Raw genomic sequence first — 10,892 nt, 5'->3', positions numbered from 1 at the left:
GGATACACATGGGTCCCTATTGCTTATACAGACCCAGCTGTGGCTGCAGACCCAGCTGTGCTGGGCTTGGGTATATTTGCCTCAACAGAGCTGGTAGCAAGCTTGAAGCTTGAGCTCTGACAGAGGCAGCAGCAAGCATTGCTCTGAGGTGGCTCAGTTGTAATAGGTCTCTTAGACTAGTCCTACTACTGATGTAAACATAGTTTTAGAAGTTTTTAATTTTTATTTATTGGAACTTTTCACTATAAAAGGTAGGACAGATGACTTAGAAAAGTAATTTTCTCTTATTGGCCATTCAGGATTTTAAGCTGTTACTTTTAAAATTATCTACAACAGTTTCCTTGTTTTTAGAATGAGTGCATGATATCATATCCTGAGCCCTTCCCTTTTCTTGTAACTTTCTGAGGCATTAGGAGGAGTCCAGCTACAGTCATCATGAGGATTGGCCTGTAAAACTGTAGTGGAGCTCCTTCTGCCACCTCCTGCCTGATTCATACTCCTTGAGAAACTGCTGCTCTAGGACGAAGGATCCTTTAAGCACAGTGAGTATCAGCTAAGAAAGCAACCAATTTATCCAGCTTGTAAAGCTGCATCAGAGAGCAATCACTGCTCTGTGTATTGACATTTATGCATAGTATGGGACACAAAAGTAAAAGGAAAACTTGATGTCAGTATTTGACACTGAAGTGGAGAAGGGAGTTCCCTGGCCCAGCTGGGGTGAAAAATGAACAGCAGTGACATGGGAGGCTCTCAGGGTGCAGAGACTGGATTAAAGGTGTGGGCTAGCTGTGGAAAAGGTACATGTATTGTGCCAGGCAACGTACCTATTTGCTGTGGACAGACAGAGAGACAGGGAAAAACCAGCTGTTAAAATGTATGTACAAGTAGCTGTGCCCAAGCACATGGTACTGTATTAATGCTGGATGACAAGCACCTCTTGTTTATTCTAAATCTGGTTTCGTTTAAGGAATGTAGTAGTACGAGCTAGTAATAAGCAAAATAAAAGGAGAATAAAAGAAATAGTTGTCTTCAGTAATCTTCACTCATCCCTAAAGCATGCAGGCCAAGTACACATTCACAGTGAGTCACTGACTCCTTTTAGTATAACTATAACCTGTGGTGGTGTTACTGCTGCATTTTTCCATCTTGGTCCGTAGCTCTGAAATGCAGAGCTAAAGGCTCTGCTACCATTGGTGGAGGGCCTAAGGTTTTGTTTAGATGTCTCTGATGTGATAATTTAATAGAAACTAGGAAAATATATAAATAATAAATTTATTATCATGATTTCTTATTATATTTAATATATGTATGAGTATGGTAGTATGATCCATGCTTCACAGTGTAAAAACTGTTATCATGAAAATAAATAAATGACATGCATTTATATCTACCAAATGAACTTGTAGAACTTCTTTATTAATCTAGGAAGCTGCTGTTAAAAGGATAGAGCAGCTGAATTTTCCTGTGTCTGTTGCCCTCATAGAATACCAAGCTTTAACTTCATTCCAAGGTTGTAAAGCACTTATGACCATGCTTTACATAAAGGCCTCACTCTAGGATTAGATGAAACCAACAGAAAGCAGCAGTGATATTTCTGTGAATGCTTAAGATAACAATAACTGTCTTCAAAAAAGTCCTTGGTGATGTGAGCAATTATACAAGAAATACGTAACCTTTGCATATGTGATGTATGTGATGACTTTACTTTGTGTTTTTACTTTGCTCTCTGTGGTTTTGATGAGCTCCTTCATGGGGTCACAGCACAGTGTTAGTAAAAAATACTGCTTTTTGTTGTCTGCTAAACTGCACTGTGAGGTAAAAACTCCTCTTTGGTTAAAAAATTGCTGATATAGTTAGTTTTATGATAGAACAAACCTGACATTTTTCATAACATGGCTACGATAAGAGTAGCAGCAGGCTAAAGATGTGCTGTGTGCTGCTCATTAGCAGCACACAGCACTCATTAGCATGGAGACTGCTGTACCAGAGATGACCATTAGAACGCCTTCTCCAGGCTTCTGCCTCCTGCAGTGACCTGTACCAGCTCAGTCCAGAGAGATCAGCTGTCAAATAGGCTTCACAGGTGATGTTTTTACATGCCTACCAATAAGTACTTTTACATGTCTACTGGTTAATAATTGTCTTGTACCGTGCAACGTGAGGGATTTGTAAGTCACATTTAATAGAATATCACAGTGGATGTTCATGTTTCCATAGAAATGTTTGTTTCTTGAATTCACTGAGATCTTGATTCCAACAAAGTTGTGTGGCCATGAGTTGAGTAAAAATTCTATTTTAGAAAAAAACATTATTTCCTTTCTCTGGATTTAAATCACTGCTATTCACTTCCATTAGATGTAAACTTGCTTATACAACACAGAAAAAACTCAACTTAGTATTTCAATTATTTGATCTACTGAAGAATAATTAATATCTTTTTATTCCTACTTATAGTTTGGTCTGCCTAGTTTGTGGCAATGATTTTTTTTTCAATTATAAACTTATTTCAAGGGCTTGACTCACAGTTTTAGAATTCTAGAATATATGATGTAGTCAGTCCACTAGGTTGGCCACTTGCCCTAGATGAAGCCATGCTGAATATCTCAAATCTCCTCCCTGTCCCACATGTCCTTTCCTGATTTCTTACACCTGGGTATTGAGAGCTCTTGCTCTACAGAAAATGTCTAGGTCTGCCAGCTCTGCTTTGTTCCTTTTTCTCTGAGGACAGTTTCTTGGGGGCTCCTTTTGCTAACTCCTTGAAGAGCTGGAATTTTTTTTTCTTTTTCTTTACTAGAATTCAGGGGCCTGACTTTACTCTTCACCTAACTCATATCTCTGGGGACTGCAAACTCCACCAGTGTGTGATCATGGCAGCCTAGTGTGCTGCCAATATTGATCTCATCAATTAGCTCATTTGTGTTGCTGACTAACAGGTCCAGTAGTTAATTATGTTGTTGTCATGCTTTTGAAATCCAAAGAAAAGAATGAATCAAATTTAAGAGATGTGTATTTTCCTTCACAGAAACAATCTGATTCTGATCTTGTATCCTGTTTTTATACATCTTCAAAAATAAATATTCCAGCACCTTGCATTCAAGAAATGTTAGGTTCATAGCAAATGTTTAATTAATTAATCCCACACTGCACTTGTGAGGGAGGCTCCTTCATTTTACAGGTGAGACAGAGTGAGGCAGTAAATTAAGTGACTTGCTTAATATCACACAATAATGAGTCAGTGCTAATGCTGAAAATAGACTTTGTCTTCTGGTTCTTTTCTCTGTATTTTAATCATCAAAGTAGACTCAACTCTAAAGTTGAATGAACTCCTCAGTCTATTAAAATAATTGTTCTAAATTTTGTTTAATGTTTTAATCACCTACGCAATACTGAAATATTTACAAAAGTTCTCCTTGCTTAGGACCTATTTGTCTTTCTTGTTCAGATATTCCTTCAGGTTATCAGCTCAATATGTTTTTTTTACAGTGATCCTGAACTTCAAAAATATAATCTAGCAATGTCCACAAAGAAAAAAAAAAAAAAAGGAATGCACTTTAAAAATGCACTTAAAACTCAGAGCAGTCTCCTTCAGTCAATATAACCTTTCTCATACTCTCGTGAGTAAGGCCGTTCCTCTCAATAATAGCCATAGCTTTAATTAATGGAGCACGCTGAAGTTATTGGCCCACAGAAAGCCAAAGATAGACTGCTGGTTATGCTGTCATGACTAAATGAAAATGTATCCTGAAGCACAAAAGAGCAACAGCATGTTAAGAAATATGTGCTTAGAAGTGCAGTACTGAACTACATGCTGGGTCATCTCTGAATAAGCTGGTAGAGAAAGAGATGCCATCCTTGCAGACCTGTTTAAATTAACAGTACCCATGTTCAGGCTAATGAAATGCTCCAGCAGCTTCAGAGCTTTCCTGAGCACAGCCCACAGATTTGTTTATGCTGATAGGACATATGTAAATTTTTCCAGTCCTTGCCATGTTACCTGTTTAATAGTGTTCTTCAGCATAGGATAGAATAAATGGCCCAGAAAATATGTACATAGGCATAAGACTTAAAGAGGCTCAGGAAAGAGGAATGAGGGAATGATATTACTGTGGCTTGCTCCCTATTAAACCTGAGTATAGACATAGCTGTCTGTTACACAGCCTTATACAATACTTTGTATCATACAATATTTTCTGTGTGGGTGAGACAAGCAGCAAAGGCTGTGGTCAGCTCCAAGATTTTTGTAAAGACTTTTGCCACATGTAACGAATTACATTTTACATTGTGATATAGGCAGTCTTACAACATAATTGACATTTAACAACAAAATACTTTTAAAATTCAACTGCTTCATTGCTGAGCGCAAATAAAGCTCCTAGGTGGCAGAATCAGTCAGTAAGCATTGGCATGCTATATTTATAGAAACAACTCTAAAGTAATTTAACACTTTGTACTTGTAAAGAAGATTGCCACATCTTGCCTACTGAATTACAGGCTAGACAGAATGTTTCAGGTAAGATGCTAAGGAGAGATGTTCCAAGAAGGACATTCTGCTTCCTCTTTGAGGGCAATACTTCCAGTTTGCCATGTAGTTTTCCTTTGGGCTTTATCTTCTTCTTAAACTGTTAACTATGAGCATATTTTGCACTTTGCCACTTGAGCTGTGTAATCAGTGATCAGCTGTCCCAGACCTATCAGAGTACCACTCCAACTTTGCTTTCTGTTTTTGCTAGAGAGTAGGAGGTTTTCCTCAGAGACTTCAACAAATATCGTGAAGCCAAGTGATGAGCAGTTTGCAAGACAGTGCTGTGTCTCTTTACCACTATCAGGGACAGAGATGCTGCCTTTCAAAGGGTTTTTGAAAAGCAGGCAGGAGTTGTTCAGTACAAACTGGGCAAAGAAGACAGTTTTGTGACTTTTATAGACTTTGAAACCAAACCCAAGAAAGCAATACAAATAACTGATTTTTTTTTTTAGGTAGCTCTTCATTTGTCTCCTTTTATCTGTAGTTCCTATTATCAACCCATTAAGTGAAATGGTAATAGTGTTTGAGAAGTTGAAAACTTTAATCAAACATTAGACAATATTTAAAAAAAAAAACAGGGTTCAAAATAACATGCCCAGGTGTTCTCTTCCTGACTGGGAATAGGGAAAAGAATCTGTGTGTCTGACCAAAACTAGCCAAACCAGTAGAAATTAAATACATGAACATTCAGTTCATGGGCAGAGATTCATTTTCATTAACAATTCAGCTCCTAAGTATGAAGAATGAGTCAGTGTGAGAAAAGCAGAAATTACTTGTGGACAATCTGAATGAGAATGGGGGATGCATAATAGATTATCACATTTGAGAGGAGTTCTGACAAAATATGGGCCTTGAATTTTGGATGCAGAGAGTTATACTTGCTTCATCTATTATTGAAGAGAACAGATACAAGCCAGCTTCTGTGATTAAGTAGATACTGTGCTTTTTTACATAATTAACATTATTTAAGATCCTACTTCCAGAGAATGCCTCACTGTGTCCTGCCTACCTTAAGTAATCGGGTTATTGGTCACTGCTCCCTGGCAGGTCTGTTGCAGCCCTGTCCTGTTGATTCAGCACAGAAAGAAAACATTTTAAGAATGTCAGTTCTTCAAGTAGTGGGGATTATAGGCATGGTAACAGTACATGTTTGTGAAAGGTATATGCTGCCAGACTTCATTCCCCGTGATGGCAAGAAGGAAACTGAGGTACAGCCACAGTGCTGAACTCTGAAGAGTTCATATAGTTAATGTGTTATTCTTTAGATTTGATTCACAGAATTGAGAAAGCATTTGTGGTAATATGGTGCTTATACATAAGAGCCAGAAAATGAAAGGGAAAAGAAAGTGAAAAAAAATGCATAATGAGGGAGTTGGCCAGTTTATTTCCCAAGCTCTTCTACTGGCCAATGCACAGCGAAAGGGGCAAAACCAAGCAATACAAGTTAAAAAAAAAATCCAAAATTAGTTACCTTAAACTCTATTAATTATAAAATATGGTGTTAGCAATGCAGACAAGGAATATTTTTTTCTAACATTCCTTATTATGTGTTAACATGGCACCATAAAGGTCCAAGAACCTTAGATCACACAACTTGAAAAATACCCCTAGAATGTTTCTTGCTGGAACTAGGAACAGCGAGACGAGTACAAGCCGAAACTGTAAATATGGGGAAGACCTTCTCTGTTCAATAAAACAGGTGGTTTCTGCTGAAACTAGTTTTGCTTGAGGACTAATTTGTAGTTCCAAGTGTCTTTCAGTGCTGACAGCTGAAGAAGGTAGCTCGGGGCCAGATTGTAATAATGTTCACTCCTTGATCTAATGGGCGGATGTGTTTAATTAACCTTTGTTTCTGCAGAAGCAGACATTCTGGCAAGCTGTAGGAATGCTAAAGAAGGGAAATCTAAGCTGCAATGAACCTAGGCATATTCTATATATCTAGTACTAGATAGAGAATGTTAGTGTAGATAAATACTGTTTCCTAGGAGATAGATATGTATAAGCAATTTCTGTAAAAGAAATTTAACATGGATCCCCCTGTAGGACTACCCCTTATTAATTTCACAAGATCCAGCTATGATCCCATGCCCTTGGGATACTTGTCTCTTGTGTCTGGCACAGTTCTTCAATAGGTGGTCAGAAAAGCATGTATTTAAAGTGAAAATATTCTGTTTAGTATTTCTTGGATGGAGATAGACCTGACAGCCTCATTGCTTGTTCCATGTCCTCCAGTGACTTTTCCAGATACCAGAGTTTGGACTGACCCTTCCCAGAGCTTCCTGTAAAGTGCAGATCTTAAGGTTTATAGCTAATTCTTCAGAAGGCTTATGGCAAGTCTAATGCAAAGCAGATATCCTTTGCATGAAATTGCTGAAGGCACTGTTTTTTGCTTGAAAAACTAAAGCACTGTAGATTACAATCATACAAGCACATTAAACTCCCTGGCCACAATGTCCCCAATCTTACACTAAAAAATCACCAACTTTGTATGAGTGTTTTGAAAGAATGTAAATCAGAGATTATTGTCTCTGACCTTCATCAGCTCTGCTGCCACAATAACATCATTGTTTACTATCTCCTCCCCTTAATAAGAGACACCCTGCATTCCTCTCACTTCCTTTCCATCCTAAATCTTTCCATCTGAGAGGCTTTTTAAAGCTCTGCTTTGTCATCTGGTTTTGCTACTACTGTGATCTAAATGCCAAACTTCTTCAGTCCTTCGTCTTAGCCTCAGTCAGCCAAGTCTCTGTTTTCACTTAAAAGGCATCTTATGAGCTTGAATGCTGGAAATTCCTTCTTCTCCTGTAGTCTAACAAACAAGGTATATTCCAGCTGAAAGAAACATTTATGTTGCAGCATTATTCTTACTAAAACTATACTGCAGCAACACAGTATCAATCAGAATCATAAACAGTACTTTTCCCACCTCAGCACTGTGACACAACTTTTTCCTTCATAATACTGTGCAAAAATCTCCACATTGTCACAGTACATAAGGACTAGTGCTAAGGGTGCAGTTAGATTACTAATTTAGTAATCCCATGCTTTATCCACTGGGTTCCTGTTCCAGAATGAAGTGTTGTGACAACAAATGAGGTAACCAAGGAAAAATCAAACTGGCTACAACTGTCAGAATTATGAGTTCAATATAATTTTTCAGCCTGTTCATACTGGTCTCTGTTTGTTTCTAGTAAGGACTGACAACTCCAAAAGCCACAAACTGTATTTGAATTTCTTGGGTGATAACAATTTCCTTTGTAATGTTGCCTAGTGTTTGAGACTATCCTGATAGGGTTATGTAGCCCTGCTGTGAGCAGTGTCCTGTTGCAAAGAGAGGGTTTGCACAAAGACTGAGGATGGAATAAGAGTCTTTATGTCCAGATATAAACAGTGATCTCCAAGAGCTCTTAACTCTGAGCACAGTCAGTGGATGCAGTCAGGCTGACACAGATGAATTTTGGAGATTCCTGACCAGCATGGTTCAAAATGCAGCCCTCTGGCCCAGTCTGGTCTACGGGATCTTCTGTCTTGTTTGAAACACCTCTTCTATGGAAATTCCAACTAGCAAGCTGCTGCCTCCTCCCAAAGAGAAGGAAAGGAGTGAGGACTATTCTCAGGATGAGCTGCTGCCTCATCCCAAAGAGAAGGAAAGGAGTGAGGACTACTCTCAGGATAAGCTGCTGCCTCATCCCAAAGAGAAGGAAAGGAGTGAGGAGTGAGAACTACTCTCAGGATGAGCTGCTGCCTCGTCCCAAAGAGAAGGAAATGTGGGCAAGGAGAGCACTCTAATACAGAGAAGTTGTTGCTGTGCTTCTGTCTGAATGATTTTGAGTGCCTGGACATGCAAAAGAAACACTCCTAGATAGCCTGCTGCCTTATCTCTTTGCTGAGCAGGTAAGAACAGCAGCACCTCTCCACCAGTGCTGTTCTCATTTGCCACTTGTTGGGGTGTGGGGAGGAGGGACAGGACACAGAGTAGGGAGCAAGGGACAGTAATTTTCCCTTGCAGCCTGTTGCTCCACCCAGCCTTCTCCTCAAGCCTGATTCACTGCCCAAGTATGACAGTGTGAATGACAGGAGGTATGAAATCACAGTCCTGAGCTGCTATTGATTGTCATCTCAATCAAGTTAACAGGGTACCTCTCCAGATTTTGATCAATGGCAATTAATTATGTTTTTCCTCTTTGGAAGTGGTATACACTTCTTTCTTTTGTTAGCATGTCTGATAAAGGCAGGGGATTTTTCTGAAGGTAATCTTGGAACAAAACAGCAGCTCCAGGCACTCTGTAAGAAGCCAAATCCAAGGGAAGGGTGGAGCAAAGTTGCTGTTTGATAAGGAAACTTTCTTGTAGACTATTCCTATTATCTCTCTTCAATGCTTGTTTTTCAGAAAGTAACAGTGATGAAAAGGCAGCAACTATTCTTCTCTGAATGTAAAATCTTTTCTGATAAGATTTCTGGAAGAACTTGCATTCAAATCTATCTTCATTCAAACCCTTCCTAAGATGCATTTCTTCCATAACGTGTTTCTATGCTAATCCACTAGGCGTTGCTATTTACATCTCTAAAGGAAACCCAGGACTTAATCTGGACCGATTGTAGAGTAAGAATGACTAAGTGCAGGCATGTCCCATAGGAAAGCATAGTCTCTGGAAAGAATCTATTGCCTCCTGGCAGTAGTTCTTTATATTGTATTTTTATTACTTATTGTTGATTATAATCTCTACAAGGAAGGGGCATTTATCTTTAAGCATCATTTATGCCTTTTAAGGCCTCATTTATGTCTGTAACTTTCTGTAACCACAGAATCACAGAGTATTCTGAGTTGGAAGGGACCCATAAGGATCACTGAGTCCAACTTTTAAGTGAATGGCCCATATGGAGATCAAATCCATGATCTTGTTGTTATTAGCACCATACTCTGACCAGCTGAGCTAATAGTGAAGATCAAGAAGGAAACAAGAAGTAATTTTACAATACAAATTAGCTCCATCTTGAATAGCTGTCAAATTCCACTCTGCCATCTCAGTGTATACCCAGATTTGGTGCTAAAGTCACTGGAATGGAATATGGTCATAACTCTTGAAACAGAGAGGACTGAAGGGGAGAGGAGGTCAGTAATACTGCAGCTAATAGATTCATTCCCAGTATCTTAGACTATGGAGACATTAAATACGGCTTAGTCAGCAGGACAAGCTGAGTCTGTGCTGCCTTGTGTAACAGGCTGCTAATATAGCTCAGAAGTGCATATCTGCTATGTAACAGTGTAAAAAGGTTCCCAAACCAGGCAGTATTCTAGTGAGGTCACAACTTCATGAAATTACATTTGGCCACATATCTAGGCTGGTATTTATTTGGGGTTGCATTAAATTCCTGCTCTAGCAGAACAGTAGCATTTTTTTTTCAGTGAAAACTTTGGGAAGCTTCTGTGATTTACTCTGTGAAAAATTGCATGGAGAGACTATTTCCTCTGAGTCATCACTGGGAAAATCCATTATTACAGAGGTGAAACATGTAATTGTGACAGCTAGAATTGAAAGAAAATAATTACAACTGTAGTTATTTGAACATACTCAGATTTTTGTAGGTATATTGAACATACCCAAGTCAGTTGATACAGCATATTTCAAACCCAAAGGTGTCAAAACTATTGCTTTTCAAAATTGTAATTAATCTCTAAGTCCAAAATTTTACATTGCTATAATAATTATCATAATAAAGTTTATCATAATAAAGATTGGTCCTTCACAACCAAAATATTCACTACTAGATAAAACATGATGGTTATTTATACAACAGAGAAGAAGAAAGAAATAAGATTATTGCATCCACCAGAAATGTCTGCACCCTCTATTTTTTAGCAGCATGTGGATATCTGCTCTGTACTCTGGCAAGGAAGCCCTGCCAGAGGAGGCATAGGATGTTGTAGAGGTAGCAAGCTTGGAGCCAGGAAGGAAGGCAATACTTCCTGACACTCGTTAGCAATCTCAGAGGAAGGACAGCATCCTGCCTAGTCATGCTAAATCAGCTAAAGAGGCCCTACTAACACAGCAAATCCCATCCTTGTTGAAGCAGAAAGATATTCAGATTTGGTTAGAAAAAAGAAGCCATGATTTTGGATGTGGCTGTGCAAAGTACCCATTAAACTTTACTTTCCTACACTGTGACTTTCTAATTTGCTCAAGGGAGCTGTGAAATGAAGGCTTACCTGCCTTTATTTTGTCTCCCTTTATCAAGCTTTAACAAGTACACTTGGTCAGTTTTCCCCTTTTTGTGCTATGCCTTTGCTTAAATATTTATACCATGTCCCTTTCAAATTCTCAGTGGAGAACTTTCATTCTTTCAGCAGCACAGCTACTGCAGGCCATTT

At 38.7% G+C, this 10,892-nt stretch overlaps 1 protein-coding gene across 1 annotated transcript in view; it reads left to right on the top strand.

The window, feature by feature from the left end:
• The first annotated feature begins 427 nt into the window (after window positions 1-427).
• RALB (RAS like proto-oncogene B) overlaps window positions 428-10,892 on the top strand; it is a 47,902-nt gene continuing 37,437 nt past the window's right edge. The window contains exon 1 of the mRNA XM_059852765.1: window positions 428-542. The gene's annotated coding sequence lies outside the window, so the exon portion shown is untranslated. The remainder of the gene's footprint in view (window positions 543-10,892) is intronic.

This window comes from Haemorhous mexicanus, chromosome 8 (genome assembly GCF_027477595.1).
Source record: "Haemorhous mexicanus isolate bHaeMex1 chromosome 8, bHaeMex1.pri, whole genome shotgun sequence".
Classification (NCBI taxonomy): Eukaryota; Metazoa; Chordata; class Aves; order Passeriformes; family Fringillidae; genus Haemorhous; species Haemorhous mexicanus.
This window is presented reverse-complemented; position numbering and strand designations above follow the sequence as displayed.